This window comes from Pectinophora gossypiella, chromosome 8 (genome assembly GCF_024362695.1).
Source record: "Pectinophora gossypiella chromosome 8, ilPecGoss1.1, whole genome shotgun sequence".
NCBI classification, from domain to species: domain Eukaryota; kingdom Metazoa; phylum Arthropoda; class Insecta; order Lepidoptera; family Gelechiidae; genus Pectinophora; species Pectinophora gossypiella.
The window spans coordinates 12,003,472-12,027,536 of NC_065411.1; the positions used below are offsets into that span (position 1 = coordinate 12,003,472).

Genomic DNA, 24,065 nt, shown 5'->3' on the forward strand with positions numbered 1-24,065 from the left:
TTCCGGGCAATAAATTTCACGTTACATATTATATAAATATTTATAAGGGTAGAAAATCGATAAGTAAGTGGCGTCTGCGCGGTTATAACTGACGTGTCCCATAGATTAGGGAATGTTTAAGAAAAATAGAGATCAAGAATTTTTCATCGCAAAAGTATATAATTTTAAACAATTTAAAAAACAAAAAAGATATATTCAATTTTGCGACGGAAAATTCAGCTTGATATTAACTCAGAATCATCTGGTCATCAGGTCTTAATATAGGCTCGCGTTTGACCACAATCTCACCTGATGGTAAGTGACGATGTGGTCACGCTTACCTAGCAAATGCCTATTCACTCTAGCCTTGAAGACTCTCAGATTATAACGAGTTAAAGCACATAATAACGGGTTCATAATAATAATCCGCGTGTAATATCGGGAGTCTCATATCCCCATTTAAACGCGGTAAGAACCCGTTATTATTATGATAATAACCGCGTAAACTTAAAACAATTTATAACGAGTTGGAAAAACAGGCGACGACAGGCAGATTATTATAACTTGTCAATTAGTTCCGTTAAAATCCGTGGTCTTCTTTTGTGGCGCGGACTATATTTTAAACATGGTATCTTTAGTTTTTATTACGTAATAAGACGGCTAGCCTTAGCAGGAGTAAGTACATAGTTTAATTAGTCTAAAAAGATACGGAAAGAACATTTACCACCATCAACAATGGGAGGCAGGATAGCGTATTCATTGGTGTTTAAATAACGGCCTTCCTTTTAGGCCTGCTTTCAGGTAGAATAACTTCGCTGAAATAATAGGCAGCACAATAGAGGTGTAATTACTGGGGGCCCAAGGTGTTGCTTGTGGCCCCAGATGGCCCCGCGGCCTATTCATTAGCATGGACCGCATTTGCATTAATTAACCTGAGCCTTCATTACTGGTTTCCATGTTTTCGATATTACGGACTATCGAAATTCGGCCGCCGTTGAAACAGTCAAGTTGATTAGTTGCAGTGTACCGTGGACCGCAGACCAAGGAGTAAACATATAGGTTTGCCTTCCAATCAACTGCCTCAATAGGCAAATACTTACCTGTTATAGGGGTGCGACCCGGGATATGGCTGAAATTAGGCGCAGGTCAAAAGTGCTTTCAATTAATCTATTCAAACGTATTTTAGTCTGCGTTAAGCCTTTTCATGTTCATACAGATTTTGAGCCCATAACTAACAGTTACCTACGCTAGATAGGTCAGTCGATAACTAGGGTAATTTTATCTGAATATAATAGTATTCACAGCAGTTACTACATTTCTAGTCTCTTTTCGATATTATCAGATAACATCTGAATCTCTATTCTTAATGTAAACATGAATGCCAGCTTAAAAATTATGATAAATCCAAAAAAAAATCTAAACGCTTGACTTAGCGTTTGTTTCATAATATCAACGGCAACATTTAAATTAAGGCTCGTAACGTAAACAAAACGCAGTGAATAGCCGAAATAAATGGGATGCTAGGGGAACAAAGAAACGTTTTTTACTCATTAGTGAAATGTAACGTGGGAGGGAACACCGCAAGTAGGAAAACGAAGGTACATCTGTTGTGGTTTCCTCCTGAAGCTTACTTTTTGTGCCTACAACAAATTGCTAGGCAAACTCCGCGAAGTTGTGAAACGTTTAACGAGAAAATTGCTTCACAACACTAAAAGTAAACGATCAGATGTACCAATACATTTCCAGTAAACTTCCAATATTTACTTAAGTACAGGTACAGAAACCATTTTTAAAAATGTATATCAATTGCGCCCTGCATACGGGCTCATGGTGAGTGGTCACCATTTTTGGCTTGCCTAATGGAACTTTTGAGGTCTTTATCAGCTTATCGATGAGGGTGAACATTGTAGAAAAACCTTCATATTATGCTATCTACATGGAAAATGGGCTGGTTGGGTGTCGTTATTACAATTCGCACAAGGAAGAGATAAAGTGCATTTTGTACCATTTCCTATTTCTATTACAATAAAATACCGAGGAAAATTGTTAAGCCCCTCAAGCGAGCCGTCAGTGTTTACCGCATTAACATTTATTACAACAATATTACACATTTGGCTTCTCTTAAATCATTCTCGTTATATTTCATGTAACAGTATGTTTCTCTTTTGAAATATAGGCCTGTTCGGTCGAGCATCAGTCCCTTTAAGCCTAGTAATAAACGTACCCAGTCAGACGAAAGCTAAGGCATAATTCATGTTTAAGTGTCTATTTATAACAGAAACGACTTTACCAAAAGCAAATTGAAAGTACCTCATTTCATTCTAGCGGCTCGCGTAAAACCATTGTTACCCACTCTGCTTCCATGTTTACCTTTACGATTCTGAACAAATAAGAACAGTAACTCGTAAAATCGCGTGAAAAGCAGCCTGTTGCGTCTTTTTACAATGTCTCGTGCAACGCTTTCTTACAGAATAATGTAGGAAAATAACTCACAGAGAATAGGTCAGTACCTACTTTAGACATTGTCCCGTCCGAACGTAGAGGATTTGCTGTCTCACACCAAGAAGACCCGATCGCCCTGACTTGCGCTTTCCTTTCTGTGCCCCATCTGTTTGCTGCTAAAACGCCTCAGCCCGCTTCAAAGAAAATCAGATCAACGCACACCATAAATCTGTTGACTAATCTATCTACCGTTTATGCTTTCAATGCTTTCATAGCCGGGATAAATGAGTAAGTAATAAAGAGGGACAATGTGAGGTTAAACTCCGGACAGAAAACTACATTTAAACGAATAAATCTCCACCGCTGGCCGATACAAGTATTATTTGTGTGCACGTTATGCCCTCCATGTTCTATTTCCCGTATAAAATGGCAAACGCTATGAAATATTACACGACACACTATCACCCATTTGGAGGCAATGTATCCACGTATTTCGCGATAATAGGCGGCGCAAACACTTTCCTCACTTTAGTAAGGTAAAACTAGCGTATAAATGTGTTCCACCGGCAAAATTTGTTGGATAAAATGTTCCGCACAAAGAAATACGACGTAACTATTAAATGCAGGAAATTGTCGTTCCAGGGGGCAAAGGTAAATTTTCTAAATTACTGTGAATTTTGCACAGAAAAGGGAATTTACGTCGAATATGCTTAAAGTGAATTGCTTCAAATAATATTACCTATAGTAAGGAACTTGCTACCGTAAGGAACTTTTTCACATAAACCGTTTTGTGTAATAATGAATGATTGTTCAGCTTTTTTCTTCCCAAAGACAAATACGTTTCGGAGGTATGACCTAACGTGTGACCTAACGTATATCTGGCTGGTTTTCCCTTCCCTTGGAAGGTCAGACAAGCAGTCGCTGCTGTAAAAAACCGGACCTGTCGAATCTTCAGTTTAGGTAAGCGGATCCCATGCGAACGAGCCGGCTAGGAAGATAAAAATGATGATGTTCAGCGTTTTTAAATCACACAATATTTTGGACTAATAAGAAGTCATAAAAATGACAACGGATAAAATTTTACATAAACAAGTAATTAAGTATTCGAAATACAACGCTAGCTTACTAAGAAGAGAAGATTTATTAATGGTCCTACAGAAACAAAAAAAAACGCATTATCCGTAAAATACACAAGCACTGTCTTTCCACCCTCAACTTAATGGCAAGCAAAATATTGCCAAAATCCAACGACTTCACAATCCAAGCATAATCCCCTTGAGATTCTGTGTCCCTGGTCGCGGTTGGGTCCTAATCAGCTTATGGAAAAGACCTAACAAAATACATTTACATGTTTGTCAAAAGCTTCAAAAACGGTAAATAAATTATCTACTCGTTGAAATTCCATCCACGTGTAAATGTTACCATAATCAATATTGTACATTCATTCCGTATTCAATTTAATAAATAAATTATGTTTTTGTTTTTAATCTATTAATCTATTGATTCCAAAACGGGTATCACTGATGTAGGGAAAAAGTCCGCCAAACTGAAGTGGGACTGGGCCGGACACGTTTGTCGGATGCATCCGGAGCGGTGGGCACGAGTCGTTACTCACTGGATACCTCAGGGCGGGCTTAGAAGTCGAGGCAGACCGCGTAAAAGATGGTGTGACGACCTCAATGCTTATCGCAAGGATTGGCCGGAGATCGCGCAAAGTCGAGAGGAGTGGAAAAATCAAGGGGAGGCCTTTGCCCAGCAGTGGGATCGTATAGGCTAAATAAGATAAGATAAGATAAGATTGCGCGGCGAGGTGGTCAAATCCATAAGCTGTAATCATATAGGTTGTTATGATTACACTGACAAATACTTTATTGCACACAAAGAAAATACAGAAATAAAAAACAAAAGAGAAACGGAAAGAGTACAATAGGCGGTCTAATTGCTAAGTAGCAATTTCGTCACATCATCTCACCAAGTGTAAGGGTTATTGAGCCGCAATAGGCCTCTGACCATGGCTTATGTAACTTGGTATAACTAGTACTACAGTAAGTAGCCAAGCACGGAATCATTTTTTTATCGGACAGTCAGATGACTTGAGGCTGCAACGTGATGTGATGTGATGACCAAACTAGAAACAGTTCCAGAAGTTAGACGTGTAGGTACCCACCGGGAATCGTGAGCCTAACTCTCAATTATTGGGCCACGGAAGCCCGAAGGTACTTCTCTTATTTAATTTTATGATGGTATATTGTTTATATCACAAATATTTACGAATATAAGTTTCTGAGCTACCCTGCCTCCCCCTAACAGTAGCCGGCGGGGTCATCAAGGGGTGTTTAGCTTGCTTACCGCGCGTGCGACTGCAATACCGAGGCTGAGTCAACTCGGCTCCAGTCACCCATAAAACTGTCGTTAAATCTCAACTCGTATAACGTTCGCACGCGGCGTACGGCGCACTGCTACTCCTGAATGAAATGTTATCTTTGTCAGGGTTTACTGCAAATCTATTACACAAAAATTACTGGTGTTTATGTGAAGCTTCCTTGGTAATATAATAAACATTTACATTCCGGTCTAGACAGTAACGAATTCATCAGTCATTTAGCTACCCTCTGGTTCTCCGTGGAACTCATTAGTTATAATCCTTTAACGGTTCAGGTAGTCGAAATTAATTATGAAATTTAAAATTTTATGGCCAGTAATTAGTATTATCGATTCTAGGAACGAAATGGCGATGTTTTAAAGTACTAGTACTTCGTCGTCGCCAACTTCCTCGATCAAAATTTATGGCCGTGCGTTGAGTGTTTCATATTTATTATAAATCAGAAGCGCCGCTCTGTCGACGGTTTGAATAATGTTTTATCGATGTTTTATAGCTTTATTGTTGGAAACGTCCTTGATACACATTTACAGCCTCTGTGACGACTTTTCCTTCTATTTCGTTGGTCCCGAGAAAGCACTGTGGATGTTTTAAATTTTGATATAATACCTATATTGTTACAACAATCTGCTGCGTGTGTTCAGGATCCCGATACCGACCCCACCGGCGTGGTTGACGATTTCCTTCATTCGTTGTTTACCTACCGTTATCGACCCACTAGAGTCGATAAAAAAAGAGAAGGTGCAGGTCGTGTCGTATCGGGAGGTGAAGGTTTTGGCGGGAAAAAGAGAGGAATGGCGATTACTCCACCGACAAGAGCGCAGCTCTTAAATAGAGAGAGAGAGAGTCGATAAATTATTTCAAATATGATCTTAGACGACGCCCTGAGCAGAGGTTCGCTCCCAACTGGGCACCCTCAGGCGTGTTGTCGTAAGTTTTGTACCGGGTAAGAGCCCTCAGCGCTCCCCATATTTATCCGGCCAAGCAGTTAATACTATCTGCGGAAAATAAGTAAAATAAGTTACATAAAAAAATGTTGTTTGTGCAGTCATCTGTGATAAATATCGTCGATAGAGACTTACAGTGGTAATTTTCCGATAGTATCGTGGAATGTCTACCAGTATCACTCGTTCCATCGCAAATAAAACTGTTTAACGCTCACATAAAAATGTCCAATAAGGTCGTTCGAACGTTTCATGACGGTGAATGAGGCGTCTGGTATACTACTTGAGCGTCACTATCCTAAAAGGGATAATGACGTCATTTTACCATGGTTGCACAAATTATAGATTTTTGTCTTCGTTAATTATATTTTTCTAGAAGTGCTGGAAAGAGTTGGAGAAAAGAGAACCATATTGAAGACTATAGAGAACCGGAGAGGAAATATGATTGGCCACCTGATACGACACGATTCATTTATAACAAACATTATAGAAGGAAAAATTAAAGGGAAGAGAGGAAGGGGTAGACCTAGGATAATATTTGTGAAACAAATAAAAGAGAAGGTGCAGGTCGTGTCGTATCGGGAGGTGAAGGTTTTGGCAGGAAGAAAAGAGGAATGGCGATTACTCCACCGACAAGAGCGCAGCTCTTAAATAGAGAGAGAGAGAATTATGTTTTTCAATAATAACCCTGACACTGGGGGCGATGAGATTGGTAATTCACTTCACATCCCACACGATAGAAGAAGACGAATAAGTATTTTTCAACCATCCAAATAAAGGTAGAAACTATTACTATACTAGCTTTCTTCTTCTTATTTGAAAGAATTTTATTATTATTATTATTATTCTTATACTTTGGCCACGCTATTTTATTTTTTTTTTCATTAAAAAAGTAGGTAACTTAACGGGACTTTATTTCTTGGTTTCGGTTTTTCATTAGGTAATTAAAGCTATGCTTCTAGAATTTCTCCCAATATGAATTGCTGTTTCATGGTATATTCTCGAGAATCTTGAACTTGCAGAACTTTATTGAAGAGCAACATGAGCGTGAAAGTTCCGCCTGAAGCTAAATGAGAGTCATCAAGTGTATCGCGCCTGGGTAAATATTGATGGGAATAGAACTCGATTTGGGCGCATTCGGCACGGGTTATTAATCTAAGGAAGTTTACGTCTCGACGGCACATATCCAAGGTAATGACCTGCCTGTAATTACCCATATTTTCGTACAAGCACATGATTGAATGTCCCCTTGGAATTAGTATTCCAAGCATAGTTGCTCTCTGAGGAACTGCGGTGCATTTTAAAGAACAACGGAGATTGCAAGTAAGCGGGATATCGTGGTAGCAAAAGTACTTACATAACATACATAAACAGCCTATACCGGGAGCAACGGCTTAACGTGCCCTCCGAAGCACGGAATCATCTTACTTTTTCGGACAATCAGGTCCAAAAAGAAAAAAAAAGGGACGAAGAAGGGAAGGAGGAAAGTACTTAAGTAAGATTAATTTATTCCACGTCTGCTTTTGATTAAAGAGAAATGTTCTATGATAACAACACAAAAATCATAATTTCTCCAAATATTTGGTAAAAAAAGTATCTACAAAAACAAAAATTTGGCTATAAATCAACGTAATTTAGTTTGATAGCTTCTAATCAATGAAATTGAACTATTTATTCTTCAAACGTTTTATTTCCAGTTAAATCTGCACAAATTCCCATTCAAGCGGGCTAGGGTTGTCACAATTTTGTTTACCCTTTTCCCTTAAATGAGGTGTAAAATGAAACGTCGCCCACGCTCCGTCCCTTCGCTCATAACTCGCAGGACCTGCGCGTGACCTTTCACGCTACATCGAATTAGTCGAAGGAAAGTGTAGCCAGTAGCATTTGTCACGTTAAAAAGTTCACATATTACAATATTGGCCCCGATTCCTGCAGACACCTCCTAATTTTACTTTAAGTTATGCCCGTCATCTTCTTATCCGCCGAAAAGGAAAGGGACAGATGATTGACAACTGGTAATTTTAAAATGAATGAATAACCCGGGCAAATAAAATTGGCATCTCCCTGGTATGCAACCTTAATTAATAATATGCAAACTTAATCTTAATTCTGGCGGGTTACTGGCCAATATAAAAATTTGGGAGGGTTTTTAAAAGCCCTGCCTAAAATTGAGGGGGGTTCCATAAATTTTATGCCTGTCGATTACCCGTCCGTTTTTTTCGGTGGATAAGAAAATTACAGGTGTAACTTAAAATAAAATTAGATGGTGTCTACAGGAATCAGCACCGTTAGCAGCCTAACTTTTTAAGTAATTTCAAAAATGGAGGTTATTTTTTCATCGCGTATGTGTTTAATATTGTTCAAAATACTTACGTAATAAATATTTTGTGTTTCTATACAAGCTTTTAAACACGTGGGTACACCATATCATTCCTTTTTTACCCTAGCGTTAAATCCGTTTGGTATGATATAGCTTAATTTCCAGATTTTAAAATAAACATATAAAATAAACATTTTATTTTCCGTAAAAGTTTTTGAGATAAAACCTCTCAAAGGTAGGAGAGATTACATCGTTCTACCAAACCCTGTGTTGAGCCACCTCACGCTATAAATCTAAAAGTATACAACGACAAAGAACGTCGACAATGTCTAAACTTACGTGTTTCGTCTTCTGAGGAAGAAAATTACATGTATACAGGTTGTTAGTAATACCGTAACGAAAAATAGAACGCCTACTTGAGTGTACTAAAAACGATAATTGGTGTTTTTCTTGTCGGAATGTTTATACTAATTAAGATTTTGAATTTTTAATGCTCCGCAATTTAAATAGGACAACACGAATAATCGCCAGACTTCTTTACTAACGTAGGTACCTACCTATCTACTTTTTATTTTAAAATTGGGTTTTATACAGCTTAAAGCACGATATAGGACTGAAAATGTAAAAAAAAAACTGAAAATTTTGCTGAACTTTCCTGCATAAAATTCTACTTAACATCAACTCAGAATAATGGTCTTCTCAAAGTTTTTGTTACGGTGTCAATAACACCCTGTAATGTATAGTCCGCTTTAAGACCAACAGGTCGCTAGAGAGAAATATCTTTTTGACCTTTCATTTTGCAGCTGTAGTGGAAACTAGAGCGATGTAGGACGCACCAAGGATGCTTTAATATTTTCACTTCGTGTTAGCAATAACACAACGGACGCAGTTTTGTTGAAAAACTTCTACTACACAATTATATTTTTACCTTGCTAGCGTTTTTGCCTTTTTATGAGGGTCGTGTGCATAACCAGTGTTATGAAAGGCAAATGTTAATTTTATACAAAACTTAACTCAGCATCATGCCTGTATCCCCGAAGGGGTAAGGTAAGGTGTATAAAATAGTATATACGCCCACTTCTCGCTGGCTATGTTTAAGTCCCATATAACAGGGGACGAACTTAACTTGGTCCTTGTGAAATTAGCAAATTAGGATAGTGAATATGAGAAAATTAGATTCATTTGAATATTTCAATACACTATCAGACAACTAGCTAACAGTTTACTAACAACAGACAACCCTCTTTATAAAGGAGTATAAAACATCTACTTACCTAAAATGAACTGTTTTATTTGCAAATGAAATAATTATGGTCGAAATAGTCTCACAAAACCAGTCAAAACCTCTTGAACTTTATATTTTTCCCTGAAAGTCGAAAACCATCCAGTAGTTTCTAACAGCTACTACTCGTAATGGGTCAGATTAACGCACTCAAGTTGTGACAAGTTGATATCGATCTATTGTTACCACGGGAGGGTGATCGACAGATTAGATAACGTAACTAGACTACTACGTACTGTTACCATAATGTTTTATTATCCTAAATTATTATTATTACCCTAAATTGATTGGGTAGGTACCGTAACGTAACATTTTCCCGGAAAAAGTAACAAAAGCATGATAAAAAAGAAACTCGGTGGCGCAGCGGTAAACGCGCTCGGTGTGCCATTGTTGAAGTTAAGCAACTTTCGCAAAGGCCGGTCATAGGATGGGTGACCACAAGAAAAAAAAGTTTTCATCTCGAGCTCCTCCGTGCTTCGGAAGGTACATTAAATCGTTGGCCCCGGCTGCATTAGCAGTCGTTAATAAGCATCAATCCGCACTGGGCCCGCGTGATGGTTTAAGGCCCGATCTCCCTATCCATCCATAGGGAAGGCCCGTGCCCCAGCAGTGGGGACGTTAATGGGCTGAAGATGATGAGAAAAGAAACTAATTTAAATGTTGAGAGATAGGAATTTAACTTTTATGTCCAAGATATTTGATTGAGTTTTGTCCAACTACAAGAGAGACAGTTAGACGACATAATTCAGGCTAACAGCTGCGTATGTACTGAGGCCTTCATTTGCTGGTTGTAATGAATAATCTCATAGCATTATGTGGATCGCCTGGCAGTACACAAAAGCCCGTGTTCAGAGAGACAGCCACCGGCCTACGCTATTGTTCGTGTAACTGGGAGCTGCGTTTACACTAGAGCATTATCTGGCAAGCCGTTTTAATATTTCAAAAGGAGCTTTACACGTTCAAGTAGATTTTAGCAAGCAATCTCTTCATCTATGTCCGTAAGCGTATAACAAGTATTATAGATACTTTTATAAAGATTTTCTAAATAACAAATACTTTCGTTTATTGATTTACTTTTAAAATTACGGTGTTATTTTATTACGAAACACCAACAGTAATCAATAAACGAATAAATGAACACCTGTTGTTTTGTATTGTTTGTTGTGTTGTTAAGTTACTCGCTTGATTCATTGTAAACGAAGCACCGCCTTGCAAGGGGAAGGCAAGCACGCGATAGCGTCTCCGATTTCAAATCATCGAGTCTCCAGCTTTAATATTTCATCCCTTACAAATGGGTTGACGTTTTTGAATGAATTCCTTTGGTATAAGAAAGGGTCCGACACCATTATTTTTCAATAATTTCGTTGGCAAAAAACGACCGTCATCGGTTTAAATTAAATGTTATTAGAACGTCTAATGTTTCTGGTAGGCTTATACAGGACTAGGAAATGTTATTTTCTGAGATTAATAATAAGTGAGTCTCCGTCTCCGATCCCATAAAAACAAGTGACAGTGGTAGCTTTGCAGATTGATATAATAATTGTTAATTTTTGAAACGGTTAAAAAAGATTTACTTGGACCAAAACACCTAATAACTTCCTATTCAAAGTATTTGAATTCAAATATTTTGTGAGTGAACGGGTTTTTCTTCAGCTTGAACAAGATGGGTGGGTACCTATATATTAAGTCCCTTATTTAACTAACAATAGCTTCACACTGTTCCACTACTTTAGTTTTTAGAACGGGGTTCGTGTTATCAAGTAGGCGTTGAATCAACAGCAAAACCAGTTTAAAAGGGTTGATTTTTCACACGTATCGTATGAAAGGACAGACCACCACTCTACTAGGAACGCTTTGTACGCTACCCGTTTGAAAGAGAAATGAAGCTCCCTTTACAAAGGTATTTTCACCTGCGGCGTGGCAAAACAAACCGTATGCATGTTTTGCTAAGGCTGAAAGATCTGAATTTAGTTAGCAGTCTGCCGACGTGATGTTTTCTTTTCGCTTTTCGCTGTAAATGCTAGAAACAAAATTACAAAGAGTCGCTCGCGATCTGCTAGGCGCTTTCATAGTTCAGTTTCGGCCCGTATGAAATTTCCTGTTAAAAGATATATCAAATGGCTTTGTTTTAAAATGCACGGAGCTGTCTGTTTTAAAATTTACAACGCTTGCCGAGAGAAAATGTAAGTACTCAAACTCTTTAATAAAAGAAATTGTGATGTACATTCCAATTTAACTCGCGTACCCAACTGTAAAGATATAAAGATGAGTTTTCCAAAAGAGAGTTTCCTTCCAACAAAGGTTGAAAAAAATATGTCAAAGAAAAGTTCTCGCGACAACAATGCATTTCGCCACGAAGGGTTCTCGGTGTTTTAACGTTTTTCTCTGGGATGTGTCCCAACATTTTAATGAAGAAACCTTTACAGTTGTGCAGATCGTTATACAAGCATTCACTACTCATCCCTGAAAGGTATGTTTTTCATTTCTAGTTTCAACTTTAACAACAAAAAAACGAGACACGAAAGTGGTTTACGCAGTAATGGAATGTTACATGCTTTCCCAATTCTCGAACATGTTTCCAATTGTGGCTTTCTCGTTGGAATCGAAGTATCGTGTTTTCTACGCGGCGTGCTGGTACGTGGAAGGTACGTATAATATCGATAAGGTATGTGTTAATAAACAGGCGGCTCAGCCTGTAGTAACTGTCATTCGATCGGCCAACTGGGCAGGGATCCAACCACCATCAAAGCTCTGGTTACTCGTTATGCACAACACGGGAATACTTGTTTACATTACCCGCTCACATGCAAAAAAATGCTGACTACACCCAACTAACTGAATCCACAAACTTACACTGAATCATGCATTTTATACGGAATTTTAGCGAACTACATCTGACGCATATCCCAAGATTCCGTTCAAAACTTGCTGGCTTGACAGTTTCAAATTAAATTGCTCCCTCGATAAAGTTAAAGGTTTTATTCAAAGCTAAAGTAAACTAAAGTTATACGCTTATCGCAACTTAAGCGTCAGCAGCTTGTTAAGAGAAATGCTTGGAAAAGAGAACTCAATTGGATACATTTGTAGTCACAGCTACTTTTATTCCTTATCGATCCAAGTAAATCTATTGTGAAAGAAAACAGAAAATCGAAAGACAAGGAGACAGTGTATTTTACTTCGACAAAAATTTAATATTGTACGAGAGCTAAATATAAAAGAAGTATTTTTGATGAATAACATCTTGATTAAAAATACATAAAGCATCCACATTTATATTAATAATAAGTTACCTATAATAAGTTATTAGGAGCTTAGTCGTGAGTAGGTATAACTACTTAGTGATGAATTAGCCTTAATCAGTATATTGGATCAGCTGCTTGTTAATCGCTATATAATACATGTGGTACGCAATAAATGATATGATTGTGATTACAACGTACCTATTTCTTTAAGAGTGTATAACCTAAATTTTGCACCCGGTGAGAATCTTCAGCGCCATTTGTCCGGCCAAGTAGCTAATGCCATATGCGGCAAATCTACAGTAAATCAGGTTAAAACAAAATAGTTTTTCTGTAACCCAGCTGAGCTTACGCTTGGGGCGTCAACATAAGGCGTGTATAATAATGTTTAATGTTATAATATTTGCTCAGAAACGTTAACTGTACTTAATCTTTATAATATAGGCACTTACACATGTGGATTTCTCAGGAAATCGGTTATCCTCAGCGAGTATGAGAGGAAATATACATAATAACAAAAGATATATTATTTATTGAGATCGTGGAAACGGCATCTTCAATATTTAATGTATGGGAAGGAAGGATGATCAACGTACCTACTTAATACTTCTTATGATCGATTGTTATAATAAATATAATTACTTATTATAATATACGCAATATCAATATTAAAGGCAATACGTACGTTTATAAAAATATATTATAACAAATTATTATACGATGAAATCGTCGTTGCCAATTTAAAAGCTCTTATGCGTCGCCTTCACCAAATTTATTTTTTGTCAGGATCGAATAGTATTTAGCTCCTAAAACATCCAGTACAAAAAAAACTCTTATGTATGTAAATATCAATTATCTTTTAATATTTTTAACACACATTCTTACAAAAAAAATTCAGACGAAAGATTTTTTAATTTCTGTAAAATTGACCCGATTGCACATAATAGATTTTAAATTGGCAATGACGAAATAAAATTGTCGTTTCTCGTGTAAATTCTACGTATTTTATTTGTTTAGTTTACTTCTGGTTTGGACTTAACGTACCTTTCCAATTAGGTCCATCTTTATGTTTTAACATGTTTTTAAATATTATATTACAGATACAGTTACCTTGCATGAATGGAACTTACTTGATGATAATAATCTATATACCTATATATAAAAGCGATAGATCGCTAACTGACTGTCTTACTGAAGACGAAATCTCAGAAATTATAAATGCTAGGAGTCTCAAGTTTTGCGTGGGGGTTCATTTTAGAACGTAGGTGCTCACTAATTCGGGATATTGCTAAATTAAACCCCTAAGAGGGTAAAAAGGGGTGGCAAAGTTTGTATGAAACTTCTATACCTCCTACTTAGTCTTAATACTAAGCTTGAGAATTACAGCTAGTAATGTGTCACTTAGATTATCGTTAAGAATCATTTATTCAACGTAATTATTAAAGATAAACTTGTTGAAGGTCAATTTAACATTTTTGAATCTACGTTATTTCGCAAAGTGTTATGAAACTGCAACAGCAACACATCTTTTAAATCAATACAAGTTATTTAATAACTAGGGGAACACATTTAATACTAGGCATAATTTATCATTTAGGTAATCATTAATATTATAATAAGCTTTTTTACATAAAGTAACAGTCACCTTTAAAATTATATTCTGTCAAATTCAAAATACTGTCTGGTATTGAAGTTATTCATCTCAATATAAGACCAATGGACTCATTAAGACTGGTTAGTGGTTACAGACCCATCTAGTACTCAAATATACATTTACAGAGGTCAGTATCATAATGCTACTCCCTACCATGGAACTTTTTCTCTTGGACAGTCGCCAAACGCATGCCATATCTGTTTATTTGTTATGGACAGTTTTATACTTGTAACATGCGAAAATAAGACGTAGTCGTAAATCAGTTCTGGAACGTGTAAACTGTAATTGTTTCGTCGACTTTACTATCCAATCAATGACATAGACGTATATCGCCGCCTTACAGTGAGTTACCATGTAAGTGACTTTTTGAACAATCACATTCGAAGGTGATTTTCGTTACCCAAACCATGCAATAAAGGCTAGTTTCAAGCCAGGTAAAAAAGACTCTAATAATAAAAATAATCTCTCAAAAAAAAACTCAAACTCAAAAGTATCTTTATTCAGTAGGTAACACAGTAGTAGGTATCGTCAGGAAATCCACATTGTGAATGTATTTTGTAGGTATGTGACCTAACTTGCATTGGGGTGGTTTCCCCTTCGCGGGTTGGAAGGTAAGACAGACATGGAATACAATAAATAATTGAGTATTAAGTATTGACGGTCGCTTCTGTAAAAAACCGGAACTGTCAAACCATCGGCTCGTACTAGGTTTAACCAAAAGTAAGTGGCTATACCTAGTTCTAACCAGCTATAACTAGGTGTAGCTGCACTTCGGGTATTAGCCGTAACATACTCGTATAAATACACACAGCTACACTTTGAATCATCATTTTTTATGTATATTTTTTGTTGAACATCTCATCCGTCAAAGTTACTGCAGCTTCTCTGTATATCCGATGAAAAGTAGCTTCTGTAGTGTGGATTGTATACATTCAACTACGTACATACTTACTTAAATAAATAGTAGCCGGGACGAATAGCGTGCACGAAATCAATTTACTTTTTTTTACTGGTGATGCAACCAGCAATGTTCTCACCGAACAAAGGACAGTCTCCAAGAATGTTTTCGATTATATCCCCATTGGAAATCGAACCCGGACCTCCAAATTGTGTAAGTTGTGACCTAATATCGACTGATACATCATTATACTAATGAACGTCACATCACTAACTTATAATATTTTGACAGATCTAATTCTTACCGCGCATTGAGGCTATTGTAAAATGCTATCTTTATCACTAATTATTGTACTGAACTAATGGTTCTGAAGGTCTAAACTTCATGTTAGATGTTGGATAAAGTTGTACCCTGAATTTCGAAAGCATTTTTGTGAGTTCATCTGAAATTCCATTGTTGTGTTTCAATGTTCTCTGTCGTACAACAAAAATTCTAAGCTCTCTGTAACCCTTTGAACTCTGCATATTGCTTTGTTATGGTTTCGACTCTGGGTATGCGGGCTACTGAATTTAGTTCTTTTATACACCGCAAGAGAGACGTTTGGTACAAATAGAAGAAAGTGAACTATTTGTAAAACAATAATGCGTGTTCACAAATGTACTTGTATACTAATTGGATTTATTCTAGATCAGAAATTGGTACGAGTTAGACCACTATTTCCTCTGATAATAACTAATGATACGGTCGAGGTTGGAACACCAAACTAAAATATATATACAATAGGCTAGTTTGCAACTAGTCAAATCAGTTACTTTTTACTAAACGTCAATATACGAAATTACTAAGTATGGCATTTGTACGAAAAAGCAACCTGTGACGTCATAGAAAAACATGATAAAATGTCGCACTTATTGTTACCCTTTTATTGATAAAAAATCATAAATCAGTTAAATAGAAAAAAGAATGTATTTTCGTCGGTTTTAAATCTGTCTTTATTTAGTAAACAAAATTTCATAATTGATCTTTGACCTAGGAAATTACCCATACTATGAATAGTAACTATTACTAAGCTGACCTCTCCCGATTACTATTATTTACACATATTAACTGACATATACCAACGAGTTATGAGCCGCCTTAGTAATCAATCAAAATGTTCCAACTATCACCTGATAGCAGTCATTATAAAATATTTGATAAAATATTCTTTTAAAGGCAATGATAATCAGTCATATTCATTAAATACCTACTTAATAACCTCGAAATGAAAATCGTAAATGTCTAAAATGAAAAAGCAATGGTAAATGAAAATGTAAGTATTATATACGTTGATTGGTATTTATTCCGCCATCCATTGTGGTTGTATTTCCTACAGCTCAATATTACAAAAATATTGTAATGATCAACTCGGTTCCCTTAGACTTTAAGGAGAAAAAAGCATCTTAAATGAACATTCAATTTTATGTGAAAACATAAAACGCTCGTTTCGGTAAAGCAATTGAGCTATTGAATGAGCAGGATTCGAACTACTTACCTTTAAATTAGGCAAGATTCGCTCGAAGCTGTGGCTTGTGCCGTCGCACAGAACATAATAATACAGTTTCATGCACACATGTTACCGACATGAGACTAACCAGATTTGTTTTTCATAATTTATATGATAGTTAGCCGCAGCCGAACCATAGTTACAAATTGTAATTCCGACGGTTGTTCTGAGGTTTTTTTTTAACCAAAAGTCAATTAATTTGCGGTTTGAAATATGGATTTTGCTGGAGTTATGTTTAATATTTTAAAGGTCGGAGCCTTGAGTTCTGTAAATCCGACTCAGTTTGCCCGGAAACGGGTCGATATTGAAAGTTTTATGCGCGTACTTCTGTACAAGCAGCCATTAAAATTTAATATCAACCTACCCTCCATAACTGGGAAATTGGGTGAGGTGTCGGCACATTCAGCCGTTGTTCTTAAGGAGCGAGTGTTATAAATTTTTAATATTATTTTCCCATTTGCCGTTTATGTGACGTCAATTTTGCATGTTATGAGCAAACAAGAGACTATTTATAAACGCATTAGAGCAAGATTAATAACGACCGATAGTTATGGCTTTCAAGTAAAAGCTTGTGTTGAATACATGCACTGTTTTACTTAGAATAAGATCTTTAACTTTGTGTTCTTGCAAATAAATGATTGATTGATTGATTGATTGTAAATAGAGCACTGAAACAACTCGGCCTTGAATGTTAGTTATCAATGTTTTTACTTAATAAACAGACCATCAATCCAAATGCAAAGAACCAATTAAGCCAGGTTAAAGTTGCACAATTTTAGGAATAGTTGGAAATATTTAACAATATTGTTGCTCTTCTGGTTAACAAATGCGAAATAAAAGGCACATAGAACGATACCACGAAGTCGACATTAATTTGTGTAAGCCGATTTCATCACCATTCAATTAGGTAAGATCTCACTCGTAAGATTGTGGCAAATTAAAACAGATTCCGGGAGCCACTCCTCTCCGGATTGGTGTCGAGCAGTTCATTTACATTTTGATTATGGTTACAACCGAGATCCCGGCTTATAGAGAATCATTAGGGGACGACTAACTACTTTTTAGTACCCAACCCCTAGTACCAAGTACCTACTTGAAAGTAAATGCAAAAAAGAACAAATTAAAAAAAGGTTGATTATATTTTGTGTTTCGGGAGTTTAGGAAAGCTTTAGATTGAATAATGCACTAATAAAATAAAATAAACTCTCTCTTTTATTTAGGCATTCGTATGTCGTAAAGAAGTCGTTTGATTAGCAACAGTTGCGGACATGGTAAATGATTGATGAGAACGGGACGCAAAGCTATTTTCATTTCAAAGAATGACTTAAGAGTTCCGGTATTTTGTTATAAAATGTTTGTTTGACTGTCAAAACTACGTCAAACAACTCGCGAGCTTTTAGATCGCCGTCAGTCATCGTTACATTTCATACATCAAGCGCTAAATGTTCGCGTTTGATAAGATTAACAATAATATTTTTCGTTCTTGACGTTTATAGCTTGATCATAAATTGGCATTCTATAAATCACTTTATCATAACACAACTCTTAAACAGCCTTTATACGTCCCCCTGCTAGGCTCAGGCCTCTCTTCAATTCAAATTCAAAAATATCTTTACTCAGTAGGTAACATAGTGACACTTTGAATTGTCATTTTTTTACACAACGAACATCTCATCCGCCTAAAACTACTGCAGCTTCTCACAACCTGTCAGTATGTAAAAGAAGCTGCAAGAAAAACCTCGGCATAGGGTCCAATCAATCGGAGGGAGGTATGAAGCATACTCATATAGTAGCTGGGACCAACAGCTTGTGATCCAAGCCTATATCATTTTATAACGGTAGAAATATGTCGTGTACTAGGTTCAGGATAAATTATGAAATTCTGATTACTAAATAAACACAGATCTAGGATTAACAAAAATCATTTTCTTGTTTCTACATATTTAAGTTATTTATGAATTTTAATCAAGAAAAACGTAAAATAAGTCCGAAATTTTATCACGTTTTCTATGACGTCACAGTGTGCTCTTTCAAATCCCATAGTAATTTTGTGTTTTGGCATTTAGTAAAAATTAACTGATTTGACTAGTTGGAAACTAGCCTTATATTATATAGCTACGACCATTCATATAAATAAAACACTTCACTGTCAGAACTTCTTTCGCTTTTTAAATTAAAATTCATTTTTATTATATTAATCTTCCTTGTTTCAATGAGAAGGTCGAAAATCCGTTTGTTCTTTTCGAGAAGGGTCCCGGGGGCTGTTCTAAAATTAAGCGTCTTTTGCGACTATGTGCCCCTTGCGTCGACGCCGACTTGTGACGTGACCTTGTCGTTCAGCCCTTGTTCATAATTGATAAGAGCCGGCTCAAAGCCCGATGGCGGCTGTAGAACAATAGCTATGATGTTACACGAGGCAGGATAGAATACAATATTTGTTTTACAATGTCCATTTACGTTATTTATCAAAGTAACATTATTAACACTTTTATTAAGATTTCTTCCTGATGTATTGCTCTGCTCGTGTCTACCATCAGAATGGATGTACCAATTTCCCAAACCTTACTTTCGTTACGACTTTCGTTAGTATTTTCTTCCCGCCTCCGTCACATTTTACGTTTTATATTTGCGCGGGAATATAACTCACCAATCACGTGCTACCTCCACAGTTAATATCCCTACAGATGGCGCCACTGTTAATCATAGACTAAATACCGCAAAATAATAACTAAATACCATTGTTAGAGCATAGATTAATAACTAATAACTGGACAAGTGTTACAAAATATGTTTGATTTGTTTAAAATCATGACACTTTCAAGGACAGAACGTCTAATGACGTTTCGATTCCAAGTTGTCATAATCTCATACTACCTATTATGAACCATCAATGACCCATGGTCTCTGTCCATGAAAGGGTTAAGAAGCCTCTTTCAGTGTAGGTACTAGAAACCCGATTTTTTTTCGAAGTTATTGACCATTGCATGGTTTTGTTTAGACACACACACTTTACGATACAGTTGGCGATCGTAAAAACCTTTACTAATTAATAACAATAGTTTGATACATACATACGATCACGCCTATATTCCATTGGGGTTGGTAGAGACCATGGAATTCCATTTACCACACCACTTTCGCTTCCTCCACTTTCATCAAAGACAAAAAATAGAGAAAATTAGTTTAATAATAAATAATAAAATTTTTGTTATAATAATACAATTTATCACATACTTAATCAGAAACACTGAACACACACACTCACACAGACACACTGTTCACAGACACACGTTGCTACGAGACACTGTTGTTTGATACTTATTCTATTTATCTTAATAAAGCTACTTTATAGTACCTACGTGGAACAAATTGAGATCATAACGTATTTACACAATAATTAATAATGTTTGTAAAACCTGCTATCATCTTCATTAATTATAAATTAAATGTACATGTTGACTCATCATGTATCGTGGAAACAGAATATTCCAACATGGGAAATGTTTATGTTGTGAAAGAGGTACGTGTTATGTAAATAATCACCGCGGTGCGTCCAGCCTGCTACACTGAAATGCGGCGAAACGACCTTGCCTCTCGGCCCTTGTACATAATTGATACGTGCCAGATCAAAGCTTCACGCTGACTGTATCGCGTCTGCCGACCTACGCTTCACAAAAATACACGTGTGCTCACTAAAGTTTCTAATGAATACTCGGTAACCCTTGACACGTAAGTACGGGTTACATTGCGAGGCATATGCTAAGCAACGGCGATATACGCCGCATGCCATGCTATATGAAATAAGTAGCGCATGCCTCGCCTCAAATAATGAAGGTATATGCGCATTGCGAGGCATGCGGCGCATGGCGTGTGGTGCACATGCCTCGCAATGTTCGTATCCGCCTTTATGTTTTCTCGTCGTCGTAATGGATAACATACGAGTGATATAAGAGTAAATTTGCCATGACAACTGATTTTACTCGATAGCTTGAAGAAGAATCGCAATCTACGTAGATACATTTTGTTAAAATATTGTTAAAAGACTGACACAATTGAGGACTTTGTAGAAAACTTTACTGTTTAAACTTGTTAATAAATCGATTCTCAGTATCTACTAAAGATCCTGTTGTAGTATTTCACGAATGCAGGGTCCCCAATGGTTTATAAATAGGAGAGATAACACATTGCCATTTTCCTACTTATTGTTAATATTTGATACAGGAGACCAAAGCATATTGCAGAATTATCGTGATGTTTATGTAATAAACTATACATAGGCGCTTAACAATTCACAAATAAATCCACAAGGAAGATTCATACATTGCAGAGTAATATTGAATTTGGTTTTGTCGCCTTTGGTTTATGAAATGGATTAGACGAGTTCATTCATAACGATAAGGTTTAAGCTTGGAGTGTGAGGCAACTTTATCTTACTTATGTATGTCATAACAATCTGAAGTGATACTGGCCGTTTATTATTTGACGGGATTCGAATTTAATTAAAGTAAACTATGTCGAAGAGCTCGGTAGCGCAGCGGTAAACGCGCTCGTTCTGCGATTGTTGAAGTTAAGCAACTTTCGCAAAGGCCGGTCATAAGATAGGTGACCACAAAAAAAGCTCCTCCGTGCTTCGGAAGGCATGTTAAGCCGTTGGTCCTGGCTGCATTAGCAGTCGTTAATAACTATCAATCCGCACTGGGGCCGCGTGATGGTTTAAGGCCCGATCTCCCTATCCATCCATAGGGAAGGCCCGTGCCCCAGCAGTGGGGACGTTAATGGGCTGATGATGATGAAACTATGTCAGAAGCACTGCTTTAAGTAGATATAAGTCTTCTTCTTATCGTGTGGGTTGTGAGGTGGAGTAAAAACCTCATCAACACTGGTGTCAGGGTTATTATTGAGCCGCCAAAGGCCCCTGATATGACTCAGGTAACGACTACATACTTACATCATTAAGTAGTGACCGGGACCTACGGCTAGATAACGGATAGAGTTATAACCATAAAGTTAGATTTCTTGCGCTTGTCTGACTGTTTATTTATTTATTTATTTGTACACAATGAAACAGACACAAGAAACATACAAAGAAAACAGATAGTACAGGCAAGCTTATCTTTCTTTCTTTCTTAGTTTAGTTTACTGTTTTACCAAAGCTTGTATTTTTAATCGATTTTTTAGCCGGTGAGGTATGGGTACTTAGTTCATCTTGCGACGGATGTACCTCCGACTACCCCAATTGGAATATAGTCATGAGCTTATGTTGTTAAGACATAAAAAATAAGTAGCGTGTCATTAAGAGACAACGGACGCAAATAGAACTATTAAAAAGGATATGGATTAGTGATGAGCTTGAGGCACCAGCTTCGAGGCCTGGTGTCCTGCGTGAAGTAGCGGAGCGCCACTGGAGTGAACCCGGGGTACGGCAGCCCGTGCCCCGCCGAGCTCTCCGTACTCAACCCCCCCTCCGAGTCTGACTCCCCCCCGTCCGAGTCCGAGCACCCCCCGCTCGAGTCCGACTCCCCCTCGCGATACCCGTAATAAGGCATCCTTTCTCCGGACATATACTTAACTTATAAGCTCATTTTTCACTTAATTACAGTCTAAACTACTTAACCATCTTCGGTGGGTGCTCAACTATACAAATAGGTGTCAGTTTGTATTCTAAGCGTATGCGCATTCTGTTCACTTCGAGCAGCACCTAGCACCTCCATAGTTGCGGAATGTTGGAAGAAATTTTATCTGAAACAAGAGAAAATTACTTATTAACATATCAATCAACTGCAACGTACACAACTTTATAGATAAGGATATATAGTATACACTAGTCGCAGCGATATCTTGCGATTGATTTGTTTTAATAGATTGTGAATCGTGTTTACGCGACGGCAAAGGCCTACATTTATATTAACTCATATTGAGTCCATGTACCGTCTACACTATCTGCTTATATTATGATTAAATGCATCTGCCACGACTTAATCCAGATCATTGGAAACCAGTGCCAAGTACTCGCACCTACATACCTACAGGTCGTTAACCTCTCTTATGTTGACCAAAAAAAAAAATGCGGTCGAATTGAGAATCTCCTCCTTTTTTGAAGTCGGTAATAAAACATAATTCATGTTGATTAGCTAGGAACTTGTCATCAAACTATTAAAGCAATGGGAACAAACAATTTCCTTACATTGTCATGAAATATTTACAGTAATTTTGCGTGTGGCCCTTAATTGGGTAGTTTCCTAGGTCAAAGATAAATTATGATATTCTGGTTACTAAATAAAGACAGATCTGAAGGTAACAAAAACGTTTTCTTTTTTCTATTTAACTAATTAATGAATTTTCATCGTTTTGTCATGACGTCACAGGTTGCTTTTTCATACAAATTCCAAAGTAATTTCGTGTTTTGACGTTGAGTAAAAAGTAACTGATTTGAGTAGTTGAAAACTACCCTATTGTTACGTGTAGAAGTCAAGTGTAATAATTTAATATCGGCCGGTCGACATGTTCAAATAGGAGTGCTTTTTTTTAGTAATAAAGTAATTAATTAAAAAGTTTCCTCAGATTAATTTTTTAGATCTATTAATTAAAAAGTTTCCAGTTATGTGAGTAAATGTTTTATTTTAGATTTCATTGTATTTAGGGCCATTTGAACATAAGATTTTTATGATTCAGGAAAACTGAATCGCCTATGTCGATAAAAATAATTGTGTGAAAAATAGAGTTAGGTTCTTAAGTAGTGGTTAAAACGAAAGTAAACAATATAGAAAAAACTGCAAACAGCTGTTTTTAAACGAATGTGTATAGCATTATGTAGGGCAGCGTGTCTCATTCGCGTACGGTCGTTATGTAACATATAAAGCGCACTTTCCCAGTCTTTTCGCAGAAGTCGACTCATTAAAACGACTTACCGCGCGGATTAACGACTTTTCGCAAGCCGACGAAACAAAACCTTAAGGGTAAATAAAACTCGAAGCACTCCAACCGAGATGAAAAGAACTCTTTGTGATGCAGCAAGAATGCAGTGCTCATTTACTGGGACAGGAATAGAGGGAATTCGGACAAACGAAATTTTTATCGTGAGCAATTAAAGTTTGGTCCGCGTTTTAAAGTGTTTCTGCCAAATTGCTTTTGCGTTCGTTTTGCTCGCGTATCCGCTGCATAACGTCAGAAGGACCGCACTCGGTCAGTTTTATTGAGAATGCATGACTTTTTTGATCAGTTACGAGTAGACTGGATTTGTTGGTCTTAATGTCATTTGACCTAACCTGTATTGGGATGGTTTTTCCTTTGCGGGTTGGAAGGTCAGCCAGGTAGTCGTTTCAAAAAACCGGATCTGTCAAATCCTCAGGTTAAGTAAGCGGACGGGACGGGATTTTAATGG

At 37.0% G+C, this 24,065-nt stretch overlaps 1 protein-coding gene and 1 long non-coding RNA gene across 2 annotated transcripts in view; one reads left to right on the plus strand and one right to left on the minus strand.

Annotated features, from left to right (window-relative positions):
* The window catches only part of LOC126368653 (uncharacterized), a 338,846-nt gene that overhangs the window by 308,919 nt on the left and 5,862 nt on the right, over nt 1-24,065 (plus strand). The gene's annotated exons all lie outside the window — the stretch shown is intronic.
* Nucleotides 22,204-24,065, minus strand: part of LOC126368680 (uncharacterized) — a 77,597-nt gene continuing 75,735 nt past the window's right edge. The window contains exon 3 of the long non-coding RNA XR_007566625.1: nt 22,204-22,423. This is a non-coding gene — a long non-coding RNA (uncharacterized LOC126368680). The remainder of the gene's footprint in view (nt 22,424-24,065) is intronic.